Consider the following 18,242-nt stretch of genomic DNA (forward strand, 5'->3'; position numbering starts at 1 on the left):
ATAGATATTGGAAACACAGTCTTTAAAGAAGGCATGAGCTACGTAGCACTATCACGCTTACGTACACTTGACGGTCTATTTCTAATCAACTTTGATGCAAGTAAAGTGAACGCTGATATTCCTTGCATTTTAGAATACAATAGACAACGTTCACTGTACACCCCCCATCTGAAATCATATCCTGTTCCAGAAAAAGGAAAACGTTTTAAAAGAAAACGAATTCAAACAGAAATGCAACATGATCTGACTGCAAATCCTTCAAAGAGAGTAAAATAAGCTAATACTTCATTAAAAACCACAACCAAAGAAAAACCTATTAGTTAAAGTAAATCAGGTACTTCTTCAAAGAAGGAACACAAACTCTGAAAAAATCACTCGGACACAAAACTATCTGGTCCATTCAAATTTTCAAATGAAACTGGTGTAAATTGCTACGCAAATGTAGCAATAAATGTTCTATTTCAATTGCCACCAATTGTTAACATTTACTTACACAGTACAGACCAATTGTGTTTGCAAATGTTAGTCCTTCTTAGAAATGCAACAAACAATCCTGACAACACGTATAGTGTTCACGGAATAAGACAAGAATTGGACTACTGTGCTGGAATGGTGAGGTTCACTATAAACTCACAAGAAGAGCCACAAGAATTTCCAATGTACTTACTACAAGTACTGGAAAACAAAAACATACCTATAAATGAAATCTTCCAGATTTCATACATGTGGAAACATACATGCACTTTCTGCAACAATGTGACACAAGAACAAATCCCTAATGATCGATTTGTGTATGTATCCATACCTAATTGTGAATCCATTCCATTTCAGCAACTTGTACAAAATGCAAACCATGGCAGATTATGTACTATCTGCAATTCAGATAATCGCTCCACCTTACTGATACAAGCACATAGTAACTACATAATACTAATGCTTCTACATTACAATGCAGATGATACCAAAAACAACTGCAAGCTGACTGGATTCACACACGGTCAAGTGTCACTTGGTAAGTTAACCTTCACAACAATAGGTATAATCCACCACGTAGGAGCCACAACCAATGCAGGTCACTACACTGAATATATTAAAAAGAAATGTGGATGGTTCGAATGTAATGATGGTAGCATTACTCTAAAGCAGAGATTACCAGCAAATCTTACAAATGCTTATTTAATCTTCTTAAAGCCAAAATTGAATAACTAATGTGTACTTCAACATTAACAAAAATTCAATTAAAAGACTATAAACAGTTAGAATATGCCAACAGGTATCTAACTGCCCAAGATTGTATAACAACCACACAGATAAATGAATATCACTGACTTGTAACAAAAAATACACAGTTAGAATACGCCAACAGGTATCTAACTGTTTAAAAAATCTGCAACAAGCCAACATATAGAACATTAACCAGAAACAACAAGTGAACACTCAAAGGAAACAAAGAAATAGTTTGTAGCATAGCAAAGAAAGGGTGTTTTTAATCCGACAAGGATTTTTTTTCCCCAGACCCAATGATTTGAAAAACAAACACAGAAACTGAGCAAAATGCACAGTACACTGGTTTGTAAACTAAATATGAGGGTAAAAAAAAGCTAAAATGTCTATTATACAATGTAATAAGTCTTTATAAAATACAAACACTAACATGCTCTTTTCTTTTATCACAGAAATTGAAAAAGAATATTTCCTCCAAGTAGTAAAGTCATGTAAGAAATATATTGAATCCCAGCAAATGAAACAGTAAGTATAATTTCACACATATCATACATATTCAAATCTATATGTGTGATCTATGGCTGTAATATGGTGCAGTGGCTGTGGCCAGGGCCTAGAATCTTGGATGTATAACGTACGGCCTACGGCCTGCGGCCATGCAACCAAGACTGTAGGTCCTACCCACAACCACCGCAGCATATTAAACCCATGTTGGCTTATAACTTCACTGCTTATAACTTTGGTTTTAGGTGCCAGTGACCCACATTGCACAAATTTTGGTTTCTTATTCTTCCGTATCTTCTGTGCGGCAGCTGCGGACCGGAACACACGTGGGCTCACTTAATAAACTTTCTGCTGAGTGGGGGCTCTCTGCCGCAGGGGATCCTCGTCGCCAATTGTCATGTATTAATTACCACGACATCTTCAAGTTGTTATTACGTTTGTTTTATTCTTGAGAGCCCCCAAGTGGGAGCACCTTCTCATCACTTCTCTAACGCCTACCTCTCATCCGTTCTGGAACACAGGCAGGCAGATTCCAGAACTACATCACATTACCATGACATCCTCATTTGTACTTAACACTTCCCTTTCTTGATTAGCCACTTTATCCTTCGCTGTGACATTCTTTGCTGATATTTCATTAAAGTTACCACAAAAATAGTTTGTACAACTCTAGACAATATACCCCCCCCGAGATGTTCCTATTATCATCCACGACAGAAGCAGGCACCATTCCCGCCTCCTTAGTATTACAGGCTATCGATTTCTGATTGGTATTGGGAATCAAATGTAACCGATGTATATGTTCTTCATCGAGTGTGCACACCAGATCAATAATTTCATTACAAGGTTTAGATGATTGCGGAATCAACTTCTTATTGGACAGAGGAGCTACTAAGTCAGTTATAATCTCAACAATTATCACTGCATTTGCCTCATTACGAACTTCCTCTAAATTTGCGGGCAGTGTATTGGAGCTTTGTACCTCCTCCAGTTGAAAGCATCATTTTCTAATAAACGTATTAGAGCCAAACTTCCTCAATTTTTTCGTCCTTTTACGATATTAGCTGCTACTTTAGTGCATTTTCTTTCTTGTTTATCTTCACATTCATTCATGACTAGACCCTCATTCAAAGTGTCACTACTTTCCCCACTGATAACAACAAATGTTGCTAAGGAATCATGACAACCCGTCCCCTACACACTTATTCACCAATTTCGGCTTCAGCACCTTAGACCCCATGGCCTATTGCTTAAAATATACATTTTTACATCAGGTTCACTTAGGATAAGTGTACTGGCTTTCACCTCGTCCCGAATATGGTCATATAGTGTGACAGATGCACCCAAAATTGAATTAAAAGCTGACATAGACGGGGAAGATAATTTAATTTGGTTGTCCACTTCTTTTAGTGTATGATGCAGAGGATAGGATTTTAGTTGCTCTGCATCGTGCGCCGCATTTTTTATGGATATAAGTTCAAGTAACTGTGAGGGAGAGCCCTGTAAACCCATATAAGAGACACAATCTATTGCAGATAAAGAGTCCTCCGGAAATGGAGTGTCCAATTGTCTGATCTTATTTTGATATTTAATGAAGTCACTTGACTCTAATGGAGCAGCCTCAGTAGCAAAGCATCCAGTATTCCCAGCACATTCCACAATACTGCCATTGGTCAAAATCTCATCGCTCTCACCAGACTCGGCAGAAGAAGTGCCGGGCGATTAATTTCTGTGCTTGTCCCGGCACGAGAAAAAAAGTCTGTAATCCTTGTCCCTTCAATTGAAGTTGCATTTAGGGACTATGATAGTTTACCTGCCAAATTGGAACTTTATTTAGATGCGGGCACTAAGTTTGCGAATGACAAAGACTGCTACTTTTTGGCAGCAGGGGGGTCCCTCTCAATTTCAAGATCGGCGCATATGATTTGCACCACTCCATCCTCACCAGATTGAAGACATTATCAGCCAAAATGCTTTCCTCCAACCCCCATTGGTAACACAATTTCTGCAACATTTGCGGTATACGAAACATTGTCCATGACTGATTTCACAGGATTGTTTCTCGGTGCGTCGGGTTCATCTGCACTAACTGAAAACACAGTCTTGCGGCCAGGAGGTTTTTTTTATCGTGAGAGGCTGACAGTGACACTGAGCATGGAACAGAGGGACTGCACAGCTTTTCCACATAAGCGACTTGAGAAATGGTGGTCCATTTTGCTATATCGTGGCACTAAGATATCAAAAGTGGAATGGGCTCCAATGAACAGTAACAATGGACACAAGAGTCGTTATCGTAGTCAAACAAACTCACCACAGAAGACCACCTTGATTCCCCTGTTCCCCCGCGGACCACTAGAGATCACTCTCTGCTTCCCTGCTCCGAGCAACTAAACAGTTTATGAACACTTCCTTAGTGAGCTCCACGGAGCACATCTTCCAGTAATGAAAATAGGAAAAAGACTCCACAACCAATGCACCCGACCATTACAGATAACTCTCTGCTTCCCTTCTTAATGACAAACACTAGAAAGTTTTGGGGTATAAACTTAACAAAGAAAAAATCAACTGCATGTAATAAAGACAACCTAAAAGACGTGGGACTTTGCTGGAAAAATGAACAAGTCAAATAACTGGGAATCGAATTCTGCCCAAACATTGAATCAACCTAATCCAGAACCCAAGCCTCCATGAACGAAAAAATAAAAGGGAAACTAGAAAGCTGGCCTCCTCTGTTTCTTTCATATTGGGGCAGACTGGACACAATCAAATTGATGATCAATCCAATAATACTATACCCACTTGCAATGATTCCCATCCTATTCAATAATAAATTCTGCTAGGGGACTGATTCCCTCCTTGTAAAGTTCCTTTGGAAATGCAAACCTCTGCAAATCTCAACCAAAAAACTCCAGCTGGATAAAAACTAGGGAGGAGGTGAGGGCAATTTCCCTAACTTCCTTGCATACCACAACGCCTTCATAGTTGCCCAAATCATATACCGCCCTTTAAGAGAAAAGAGAGTGGGATTCAAAGATTGATTGAATTGGAAGAAGCCATTTTCCATCCCTTCCCATTGGATTGCAGCCTCTTCATAAGCCCAAAGACGCAAAAGGACCATTCAATATTGGTTGCCTCCTCCGGTATTTTTACCCAGTTCACTAAAACCACTGGAAAAATACAAAACCAACATAGCACCTACCCTTTATGGCATAACCCCAGGCTAACCATCAAAAGAAAAACTATCTTGACCCACATGGGTAGAGAAACAAATATTCTACACTTATCAACTAACAGTGAATGATTCCCCACTCAGTTTTACAGATCTCCACCTAAAATGCCGTCTACTCACCATAGAGCTAGGAAACTATTGTAAACTAATAAGTGCAATTAATAAATGCAAGACGGACATAGTAATAATAAGCAACACCGCTGAGGACTTTCAATTGAAAAGCAAAATATATAAAGCAAGCAAATTCTATAAAAATAGAACCACCGTCTCCAGCCAGGCAAAAATCAACACATCAATAAATGTGAACAAAACACAACCATCAATCTAGATCAGACCAAAAGGGAAAAGGTTTACAAAAGAGTTGGTAATGCATCAAAAGCAGCAAGCAAATCACGAACACTGTTCTTTGTTCTAAATAGGGCACTATGGTCATGATAAAGCATGCACAAGGCCAGAATGTTCCACAGCCCATTGAGCATATAATTATTTACTGCCATGCTCCAATATAATTCGGGAAAAAGGAAACACAGTCCATCATGGACATGCTTTTGCTGTCCCCGAAAACTACAATAAAGGAACTTTGCATCAACTCCATTAATAAAGACAGCCCACTAAGCCCCAAGAATACTTAGCTACTAGATATGTTGTTAGCGTCAGCCATAACATGTATAACCTCTCACGGGAAAAACCAAGAGCCGGCTTCATATAGAAGGTGGTGGAATTCCATATGCCAAACCCACAGGCTAGACAAAACACTATTGAAAAGGAGTGTGGAATCCCCTGGACTGAGAACAAACCCTGTTTCTTCCACTCAGGAGGGCATACAAGCACGGTTTAGCTCACTTCAACATTCACAAAGAAGAAATACCATTTGCATATCAGTCATTGTCCCACCCACAAGTGTGTATGTGTATTTGTATATAATATAATGTGTGTGAATGAGTGAGTGCGTGATGTGTGGGTGGCTGCATGGGTGTGGTGTGTCAGTATGGTGAAAGGGTGCACATGTAAATGTATGGGAGGCTGGGTGTGCATGAGTGTATGGTTAATGGTGCGTGAATGTGTGTGTGTGCTTGTGTTTAAAGGAATGGTTCGGTCAAATTTTTTTATTGCCCCTACGGGTCGGCCATGTGTTTTTAAGCCTAAGTCGCTCGATTTTAGAAATATGTCCTATGGACCTTACCCGAGTTTTCGTCCATTAAACACACGCGAAAACAGGCATCAGGGAGCTGCCATTTTGTGATAATCCTATCATTTCCCCCATTGCCCTGGCTGACCTGCTTTTGCGGCACTAAATCATATCCCCCGCCCCTGAGCCTGTCATCAGCAGACGCGTACCGCCCATTTCATAACGCCAAAGCACGTCTCGTGTCATCATTCGCTGCGCTTCAGCTAATGACGTGTCGCCATGGAAATGGCAGGACGCCTCTTTCCTAAATAAGTATAAACAGACCGTTTCACAACACACAGCAGCAGATTTTCGATTCCATTCCTCTCTCTGTGTTACTTTGAGTATTCTGTGACTCGTTTCTGTGCTCTGGTCAGCTACCTTCGTTGCTTGTAGCCCGTGTGAACAGATACCAGTACCACCGCTATCAATTATTTTAGTTTGTTTAACACACAATGGCTACAATAATGCCCTACATGTACGAGCCCGAGTATACAGAGGAGGAACTACTGGAAAGGGAAACATGCGAAAACGATGGGTCTTTGGACGGCAGTTGGGAGGACGATTCAACAGCTGAAGAGCCTGGACCTAGTCGCATGGACGGTGTTTCCACCTGGTGCACATGCAATCGGTGCGAGCTAATGCCAACCGAGGATGAGAACTGCTGCTGCTTTGAAAACTCGGGATGCGTGGCCTACATTTCGGAAGGCGAGCCACGACCGCAATGCATCACCGAGCTGCCAAACTTCAGGGCAGCCTGCCTCACACGGTCCGTGTTGAGGATAATGATGGTGCTTATGAACGAACTTCGCACAACTGTTCGTCCTTGTAATCCGAGTAACGAGTAAGTATACTCTGCTTGTCATGCCACTCCTATTTCATGGTCTTCTACTATATCCAAAATTCCATATACTTATCATTGTAACGCACAAAAGTCTTTCAATAGTGTGCAGTGTCTAGATAGCATTTGTCCGAGCAGAATGCCATTAGTTACAAGAATTGTCATTGACAACAAACGTTTATTAAACTTATATTGGTTATTTAAAAACAGTTTGTTTCATTCCTTTTCACAGGTGGTACAGGCTGGTCGCCTATCGTTCCTTTACATGGTGGCTTCACGGGAAGCTTGGACACCGCGTTCGAAGAGTGATACCTGCCTGTGCCGTTCGTGCCATAAGAGAAACGTTCCCGAGGGACATCGATCAGTACAGGGGATTTTCTCTCGCTGTGCTGCAACCTGAACTGTACAATGTGTAAAGTTTTGTATTTTTGTGTCATCAAAATAAGATACAAAATAAAACACCACATATATTTTAACAACGGTTGTTTCGATTTTTTAAATGAATCAAGTGTGTCTCCATTCAAGGAGGGACATCAGACATCTGTACTCCGAATGGGTGAAGGTCAGGTCGCTGTGAAGCAGGGTGGTCACTATCTAAGCTAACATAATATATTATCAATAATGCATGCACTAAATAAAACTTGTTCAAAGTCTTTCCGTCGGTTATGTCTCTATAAAAGTCACACATATATCTATACTTTCAATTAACATTGGATTATACAGGCCTTAGGTCAAGGGTCTTGACCACTATAATACACTGTTTGAAGTGTGGGTCTGTGCTCACAAGAATCTCCGGTATGTGGCATTTGTTATTGATAGGCAACGATATACTGCAGTAGGGGTCTAATGTTAGTTGGGGATCTGCTAGGTGGGCATCATGGCCTGGTCAGTGGTCTGGCACATGAAAAGAATACCTTGCAGGGACACAGGGTCAGAATGGCAGTAAGTTTCCACTGGCGAGGGTGCGTGGGCAAGGACACGTTTGTGGTGATGAACGAGCCATGTGCTTGGTTCAGGCCGGTTCACATGCAGGACCGTGATCTCAGAGAGTGATGTGTTACATTTATTAGCTGTTGCAAATACCTCTGGAGTTTTCCAGTCAGAGTGGGAACGAGGGTGTGGGCCATGTGCTCTGCGCGCTGTACTATCGCAGTGAGGCCTGGTCACCAAGATGGAGTGGAAAGGGGGTACAAAAATGGATGCCCCGTGTCCTGCTCAGTGTTCCCATCTACGCGAATGTCATCCAAAGTTAACATCACATAAGGGCAAGGGGCGAACCCACTACTGGAGGCACTTGGTACGAGTTTCTACTGAGAAGTAAAGGATGAGAGGGGCCTGATGGCCCCTCGCTCCCACACACTTGCCTGCACGCCAAAAGGCGTTTCGCACCCGGGGATGATCGCTGGCATGGGGGGCTGTCACGGGCGCAAACGGCCAAGGTGCCAAACAGCATGTACACTTCAAAAGGTATCCCACGCCCAGGGGCCATCGCTCACATGGCCTCCTAAGACCCCGTGTCTCCAGGCAGGCCTCCCCAGAGGCAGGCCGCCCCCCTGCAATCCACATAAGTGTGTCTCCATTCAGCAGTCTTCCTGTGCCTTATCTGCACGCCCCAGGCCCATCCATCCCACCCCCTCTATCAAAGGCGGTTCGTACCCGGGGATGAGCGCTGGCATGGGGAGCTGTCACGGGCGCAAACGGCCAAGGTGCCAAACAGCATGTACACTTCAAAAGGTATCCCACGCCCAGGGGCCATTGCTCACATGGCCTCCTCAGACCCCGTGTCTCCAGGCAGGCCTCCCCCGAGGCAGGCCGCCCCCCTGCAATCCACATAAGTGTGTCTCCATTCAGCAGTCTTCCTGTGCCTTATCTGCACGCCCCAGCCCATCCATCCCACCCCTTCTATCAAAGGCGGTTCGCACCCGGGGATGAGCGCTGGCATGGGGGGCTGTCACGGGCGCAAATGGCCAAGGTGCCAAACAGCATGTGCACTTCAAAAGGTATCCCACGCCCAGGGGCCATCGCTCACATGGCCTCCTCAGACCCCGTGTCTCCAGGCAGGCCTCCCCCCGAGGCAGGCCGCCCCCCTGCAATAAACATAATACCACGACTTACACACGTCATTCATTCACAAACACACCCCTGTTTCTAATACTTTATAAACCACTTGATATGTCTCATGAGAACATCTTTGTGCTTTGCAGGTCAACTCCTGAACCTTCTACCTGAGAAGCACTGAGATCTATGCTAATCTGCTCGTCGCCGTGCTAGCTGTGACCGCTTCGAGCAAACTCGTCAGTGTGCTACTTGTGCCCATCTACCTGTTGTACTGCAACATACTACTCGGCCTGCTGAATCCAACTGTTTGTTGGTCAAGGTAAGGCCATGTATCCTAGTCATATTTCGGTCATTTTTCCATTTCAATCTATTTGCTATTACAGTACCCAATAGAGCTGTGGTCATTGGTCTCATTGCTATTGACTTGAGTTTCAATTGTTATGCTATCAATAGATCTATTTATTTTCATCTGTGTCAATTGTCATCGAATGGCATCCTTCGGGGGTCCAGTCTATAATGTAAGCATGTTTCCTTTTCGTGCAAGACAGAACATCCAAGGGACGAGTCACATGTTCAGAGTTTAGTCACATAATTTAAAACATTTCTGTAACTTATGCAAATACTAAGCCGCACCTGATGAACTGGTATGGTTCCGGCGACCAAAACAAACCTTGCATTGAGCATGGTATGGTTCATTTACTTTTTTATGACATTTTTATTCATCAAGGTTTTATAATAATCTTGATATTTAATTTTCAGAATTTTCAACAATGCCTGCCTGTTCGATTAGCGGTTGCCCTTCGAAGACCCATGCTAAATCTGAAGGCACTACAATGCATGTTTTCCCGAAAACTGTTGATCGAATAAGAGAATGGGTCAGACATTGCGGATATCCACTGGCTGAGCTGGAAAGTAGAGTCCAACAAGTCTTTGAGGACAAGAGGGGTGATCGATACCGCATCTGCAGCCGGCACTTTCCCTCGAACATGTACACCACACCTTGGGTAACAAAGAAGAATAAACGGCGATCGACACGAAAATTGCTTGCAAACGCTATTCCCACTCTATTCGTCCACAATCCGCCACTGGTGAGTCAAGTGTCCGTTTTTAGCTTTAGGCCTTGCGGTAGTGTGTAGGTAGCCGAATGGATTCATTGATATTTTAGGTGTTGTTTCCAATTTGTAATACTTTTGACATTGATATGAGTGTATAGCTTTTTGAATACTGACATTTATCAATATATTATTTTTAGATTTCATAACGCACAAACGAAATCTATATATGGGCACAGGCAACTGTGCTATATTGCGCATTACTCAAGTATTCTGTCTCCTTACATGGCAATTTTAAATATTGGCATTTCATTATCAAACAATAATTTACCTTTACAACTTCTTGACTATCCCTTGAATCTGAAGCAAGAACATTCTACTTCCGTCACGTGCTCGCAGTTATCAACCACTTCTAGCGCGTATCAGGTAATCATACTTGGCTATTCCGCTACAGACTTGTTTTATGCATGTCAAGTGATAGTTTTTATGTATCGTGTGATTATTTTACCAATTGTTTGGTTAGTGCTTTCCAATTGATATACACCTTAGTTGTCGTCCCCTGGTGTTTGTTTTCAGTTATAATTAGTGTTATCCATACTAATGCAAGTACTGTCTTTCAGGGAGATGCTGAAGCATCCACCACATTGACAACAGCCCTAGATGTTCTTCAACAGCACGAGGTATGGATACTGACAGCTCCATCGACCGTCATCGTCAGGACTGGAACACTTGCCGTTTGATTGTTCTACACCATATTTCATTCGTGGTTAGCCATTGATATGTACCTGTGCAGTCGACCCCAAGCGTGTGTTGTGTTTTCAATATTGTAATCCTTACTAATGCAAATACTATGTTTCAGGCAGTTGTTGAATCGTCAACCCACGCAGTTGATGCGGAGCCTGACATTCAAGTAATTCCGGTGGAAGCGGGACCATGCGGATACGAATCGCCGCAACAGCTTTCGGAAGTGCGCACCACATTGACAACAGCCCTAGATATTCTTCAGCAGCACGAGGTATGGATACTGACAGCTCCATCGAACGTGATCATATAACGTGATTCCATTTGCTATACTTTCTTCCCTATTAACGCAAGTACTGTGTTTCAGGGAGACGATGGAGCTTCCACTACAATCACAAGATCCCATTTAGATGATGCAGATGTAAAGAAATCGGAGAAATAAGTTGATTAAATCTGATCATATTTAAATATTCCTTGATTCTTTTAGACAATGCAACATTTGTGGTTATCTCTTTAGATGTACCTGTGCCGTCGACCCCAAGTGTGTGTTATGTTTACAATATTGAAAACCATACTAACGCAAGTACTGTGTTTCAGGGAGTTGCTGATGCCTCCTCTTCAATACAATAATTCGTGGGAGTCCATGCAGAGCCAGAGGTATGGATACTGACAGCTCCATCGAACTAGGTCATCAGAGCTCGAATACTTGTCGTTTGATTGTTCCACACAATGTTTAAATCGTGTTTGGCTATTGAGATGTACATGTGTGTTCGTCCTCACGTGTGTTTTATGCTAACAATATTTTGATACACAGTAATGAAAATACTATGTTTCAGGAAGTCGATGGAGCCTCATTCCGTGCTGTCTATGTGGATACAGAAAATATAGTCGTTGCAGTGCAAGAGGAAGGGGAGACATGCGGATATGTATCGGAGCAACAGCGTGCAGATGTTGAAGGTCAAGTCAAAAAAGTTTCAAAGAAAAGAAACAAAAATAAGGTTAGTTACAAACAGTTCATAACTTTAGAATTTATTTTGTGCTGGGGACTATTTTATGTTTTTTTCAAGTCAATTGTACTATACTTTATCTTGTGTTTAAACTGAACATCCCTTTTCCAATCTATCCTCTAGTTACCCGTGGGTGTCCGAACTATACATACACAGACAGTGGGGGTCATTCCGAGGTTGGAGGTAAGGAATTACCGGCACCGGTAAGGGTGCCCATGCCGGTAATCCCTTACCTCCGTATTCCGAGGTCCCTTTGCGGGTCCTTCCTTACCTCCTGCTTTTAGCAGGAGTAAAGTACGGGACCCGCAAAGGTACTTTGGAGGTAATTACGGTACCGTAATTTACGGTGCCGCAATTACCTCCTTCCTCATTCCCATTGTGCCCTATGGGGCAGAAATGGGAATGGGGAAGGGCAAAAGGTGAATGGGGAATTACCGGTCCCTCCAACCCTGGAATGGACCGGTAATTAGTCCATTCACCATGCCGGATTTGGGACGGTTTCGGAGGCAACCATGGAGCTAATTACTCCATGGTTAGCTCCAAACCCGGAATGAGGCCCAGTGAAGCGAATGAGAGATGTTGCTTGCCAGACCATTTGCTCATGTCCAATGGCCAGAACATGAAATTAATGTGTCCGGAGAATCCAGTAAAGTTGTAAAGGACTATTGCTACAGTACGACCGCACCACCGCAACAACATGATACTGGATGTATTGAAGATAGCTCTGAAGTAGTCGCAGATCAATTTACACAATCTATACCCGCCAAAAAATTGCCACCAAAAAAGCTGTCGACATTGTTGTGGTCTCCCATCAATGTTGAAGTAGCAGATGTTGAAATGACAGAGAATGAACCAGCAGCAGCATTCACCGACCCATCAGAACTTGATAGCAGCGATATTTCTTTCAAATGTGGTGAAATGTCCTCAACGTCACAGGCCAAAACAACTTTGACGCAGGATGACAGTCTAATGAAAGAGGGCAAATACATAGTATTCGACAGTTGTTTGATGGATATTATAAGTATGCTGAAATGTGGGCATTCCGTCAGAGGGAAAGTATGTGGGAAGCCATTGATTCATGTGACTCGTCAAAAACAAGGCAGTAACGTCACAATACATGCCGCCTGTAGATTACATCATACGTTCTCATGGTCTGCACAACCGATGCTGAGGAAACTGCCAGCAGGCAATCTACTGTGTGCAGCTGCCTCACTTTTTAGTGGCTCCAGTTTTAGAAAGTTAGAGTCTTTCTTTCAGTTTGTGGGACTCCATTTCATTTAAAAAACGCAGTACTACAAATACCAACATGATTATCTGTTTCCGGCCATTAGTGATGCTTGGAAAATTGAACAATTGTCTCTAGCAAGTACATTCGAAGGCAAACGATTCAGGCTAGCCGGCGATGGACAGTGCGACAGCCCTGGATTTTCTGCCAAGTACTGCACCTACCACTTTCAGGACATGGATAGTAAGAAAATTGTGAGTTCCGTGGTTGTGCAGGTAACACAATGTACATCCTCAGTGGCCATGGGGAAACTAGGATTTATAAAATCAGTGGAATATCTGCAATCGAGGGAAATGCACATCGACCTCATAGCCACGGACAGACACGTTTCAATTGCCAAGACAATGAGAGAGCAGTTCCCACATATTAAACATCAATTTGACATATGGCATCTTGCTAAATCAATCAATAAGAAAATCTCGGCTGCAGGGAAAAAAAAAGGTTTGGAAAGTATTTCAGAGTGGTCCCAGTCTATCAGCAACCATCTTTGGTGGAGCTCCAAAACTTGTGAAGGGTCAGTGGAAATACTACTTGAAAAATGGCGGTCACTGATGCACCACTGTACCAACGTGCACCGCTGGTCAGAAAACCTACATTTCCACCAATGAACATGGCCCTTTGTCCCCAGTGGAGGCACGGAAGAAGAAGTGGTTGAATCCATCTTCTCCGACACACAAAGCCATTGAGAAGATTGTTTTCGATAAAACTCTATTAAGAGATTTGAGGGGACTGACTGAATTCTGTCACACAGGAGGTTTGGAGGTGTTCCACAATATGTGCCTAAAGTACAGGCCAAAGCGCTTGCATTTCAGCATACAGGGCATGAGACATAGGACTCTACTTGCCGTCTTGGCCCATAACGAGAATCTCGGCCGTGAACAATCTAAGACTACGGGTAATGTAAGGATGCCTCGCTACACTAAGGCCTTTTCAAAAAGAAGTAAGCAATGGGTGATCAAACCAGTCTATGAGGAAATGGAGTTCGACTTTGTCAAAAGCCTTATTGTTGCTGTATTAGAGAAGCACAGATATGGAATTTTGAACGTTTCTGTGCAGAGCACTGATCCATTGCCACCCAACATTGCCACTGTGCCATGTCCAACCAAAGGAGAGCTGGTTGTGAAGTACAAATCCCGGTTTAAATAATTGTAATACGATTGTCTTTTTGTAAATAAATGTTATTGTACAGTGTGCATACAAAGTACGCTAACCCTAACCCCTACCTTCACCATCCTGGGTGCCGAACAACCTGGGTGTCATCTTTGAATTCTCTCTCTATTCACCTCATATTGCTGACCTTGTCTATATGTGTATCTATATATTTTTGTATTTTCGCAATCGCTTCTAAATGCTGGGCACTGTTAACCGAGGGGAGGCTTGCGTATTGCAAATAATAAAACAAACAATAAATCTCACTTTCAACTCAACTCCTCGGGTACTTTATACTTTCCCTGACCTTTCCCAAAAAATTAAGTCGCAATAGTTATGGTTCTTTGGGGCATCAAAGCTCGCAGACAACGGGGACAAAATTGGGGGCCTTAGAGCACGCCAAGCGAGCCGTTGCAGATGGGAGAGAAGCCAGTTCGCATTTGCACATTGAGGCGCACTACATAGATGGATTCGAAACTTCAAGTTCTCACAGATGGTTTTACTACGGGATGTTGCAAAGAAAGAATGTATGCTCATTTCTAGTGAAGGTCAGCGGCTTTGATTTTCAGCTCGTGCCCTGAAGAGGCCCACAACTCGCACTGGCAGTATTAAGGTTCTATTGTTTTTTGACCTTGAGAGACAGGGACCATGCCGATAGAACTTCATTTGAAGGAGGTGTGGGGGGGTGCAATAACGTAAGAGACGATAAGGCAGAAAATTATTAAACTAGAACGAGTTTCATGTTAGTTCAGTATACGGAAAATCGTTGTCAAGAGCACAGTGGGATTTACGGACTGCATTATGCAGAGACACAATGGAAATTGCAAATGTAATGTAAGTAACTCTTTAGACGCTTTTATACCGGAATGAAGAATTAATGAATGGATGCATGAATAAATGAATGAATGAAGAGCTTTGAAAACGTTTGTGGGATCGTCCTTGTAGCAGGCACATGGGCATGCAGGTCCACATTCCACACGCATGTAGACAAAAAGTCGTTTCTCATTGTGTACTAACCTCGATTTATTTCGTTAGTTTTCACATTGATTTTAGAGCCGAACATACTCCATTGCACTATCCTTGAAAGCAAATAGTTTCAGCTCCGCCGTAATAAATAAAATGAATAATATTAATAAAGATCGGCTGGCAAGACTAATTATAAATTTTATGTTTTCAAAACAGGTATATACTTCCCTTTTGCCACTGCCACCAGTTTCAGACCCCAGCAGATGGTTTCTCTAACCGCCAGCTGCAACTTAATGTAAACAACTGCACCATTCTGATGATCTTATGGGACAATCGTCAAGAGCCCACATGCCCTTACGCGGTACTAGCGGCTAGAAGCAACATATCAACCTTTACGCTGGCCTAGTGCCTACTTGATGGAACAGCCTTGCGGTTCAACGTGCGACAAAAGTGCTTCTTTGAACGAAAACCAATACCCTGTGTACCATAAAGGAGCAGCGCGTGACTCACGATAAACTTTTACGGATTTGCGGATAGAGATAAAAGAAAATAAATTACTTTCGGAGTTCATATGGCAATTGCTGAATATTCTATAAACATTTAATGTCAAATAAATGTACTTTACCAAATTTACTGTGTTGCTGTTTGATTTTAAAGTACAGTTTCATATTCCGAATTGTGGCGCGCTGTGTTGTGAGCTGATCTGTGTTGGTTTCCGGGTTCTGTGTGAAGTCGCGTAGAAGACGACTGGGCGCGTTTGTCTACGCAGCACAGAAACATCACGGAGAGAGGCGGGGAATATGAATGTTTTGATAATGTCCGGCTTAGGGTCGGGGGATATGATTTAGTGCTGCAAAAGCTGGTCAGCCAGGGCGATGGGGGAAATGATAGGATTATCACAAAATGGCAGCTCCCTGATGCCTGTTTTCGCGTGCGTTTAATGGACGAAAACTCGGGTAAGGGCCATAGGAAATTTTTCTAAAATCGAGCGACTTAGGCTTAAAAACACATGGCCGACCCGTAGGGGCAATACACATTTTTGACCGAACCATTCCTTTAATGCCTGGATTACTTATTGGTACTCTTCATTACTCCTAGCCTTACTTGTCCTCGTCCCAGTACTTGTTTATGTATTGGGACGAGGTAGAGGGATGTGGAGGTAATGCCTGGTGTAGTTACCTGTAATCTTCATTACTCCTAGTCCCACTCTTCTTTGTCCCAGTACTTACCTATGAGGAGAGGTGCCTCATAGGTAAGTACTGGGCTGAGAAAGATAGACGTTGAGGCAATTCTGGGCAGAGGAGATGATTTTTGGGGTTGAGGTAGGGAGTGGAGGGAGGGGATGTGTGGGTGGTGGGAGGAGTTTGTGCACTAAATCGTAAGTCACCCATGTCCAAGGTAAGCAGGCATATGTGTTGATATGTGTTATTAGTGGGTAAACTGGCATTTTGGTGCAGCCAATCTAGTCATTTCATTCTGTGGCTGGACTTCTTTTACTGAGCATCCCTGATAAAGCAGTTCTGCTAAGTGTAAAAATATGGCTAGACTGACATTTGGATGCAGCCAGTTTAGCCATTTCTTACTGTGGCATTGTATATTGTTCTGGCATTTGTGATAAAATAATCCTTGATAATTGTTATTGCTTCAACTACCATTTTGGTGCAACAAGTATAAGTGTGTCTTAATGTGGTATGGTATGTTTTAGTGTAATATGTTTATTATGTATCTAGACTGGTCTATATTGTGCAGCCTGTTGGACATGTTTTCATTGTGGCATGGCATTTTTAATAGCAATGGATTAAATTAAAGCCTATACACTTTTGGTGATTTGCCTGTATTGTATTGTCGGACTGATGTTACCCTACAAATGAATTGCAAACGCTTTGGCTTTTCAGCCAATTCTTCTCAGAAAGTGTGCTGTATAATGCATTAAAATATCATATCTTTCTCCTAGCTAGTGCAGTATGTGCAGTGCCCCTGCAGTAGCATGATTATCATGTGTACTGCGCAAGCGTGATTAGGGATGTTCCCGATACACCACAGTGGTAGACACAAGGCTGGCATCCGGAGTAATGTGTCTTGCCATTTCCTCAGATGCTCTGGCCCAGCCACCTACTCTCATTCTCTTTTCCTGTATAAGCTTCTACCCTCCTCATCTTCTATCCTAAACGCAGCAACAAGCAGGGCCTAAACAAGAACTGAATATGGACTACAAAGGGTAAGAACCAATACCACAACTTAAAGCTAACCAAAGGATATAACTAGAGCGCGTTAGATCGAATCAGTTTAGAAATGTAAAAAAACTCAAGATTCACATCTGTTACCAGGAAAGTGGTTTAGGGTATTATAATACTATATCTAGTTTAAGATGATTGCTAAGATTTACATTTGCTGAACCTCATTAGGTAATTGGGACATCCTTCGTATCCCAGCTGTTGTCCCCCTATCAAGATTAACTCTTTTTTCACTTTCTGGACCACAGCACCTTGTAAGGTTAGTGCAGACTGGGGTCTGCTGACCGTGTGGTGCAGCCACCATTACTACGGTCCATCCCAAGCATGGCCAATGGGATCGGTCTACCGGCCAGCTGATCCTCACTGCTGGAGCTCCTCATTGGCTGCTACAGCAACTTCCTGGCTGCACACCCGGGAGCTGGCAAAACGCCGGACCCCTCAAGGTGTTTCCTTTCTTAAGGGCCTGCTCACCCCTCTGGAGTCCTCTTTTTTCACTTTCTGGACCACAGCACCTTGTGATGTCAGTGCAAACTGGGGCATGCTGACTGCGTGGTGCAGCCACCATTACAGCGGTCCATCTCAAGCACGGCCGCCGGAATCAGCCTCCCAACCAGCTGATCCTTGTTGCTGGAGCCGGAGATCCTCATTGTCTGCTCAAGCAACTTCCTGGCTGCACACCCATGAGCCAGCAGGTGAACGCCGGCCCACTCAAGGGGTCACCCTTCTTAAAGGCCTGCTCACTCCTCTGGAGTCCTCTTTTTTCACTTTCTGGACCACAGCACCT

Source organism: Ambystoma mexicanum, chromosome 4p (genome assembly GCF_040938575.1).
Source record: "Ambystoma mexicanum isolate Mex_15411 chromosome 4p, UKY_AmexF1_1, whole genome shotgun sequence".
In the NCBI taxonomy this organism is placed as follows: Eukaryota; Metazoa; Chordata; class Amphibia; order Caudata; family Ambystomatidae; genus Ambystoma; species Ambystoma mexicanum.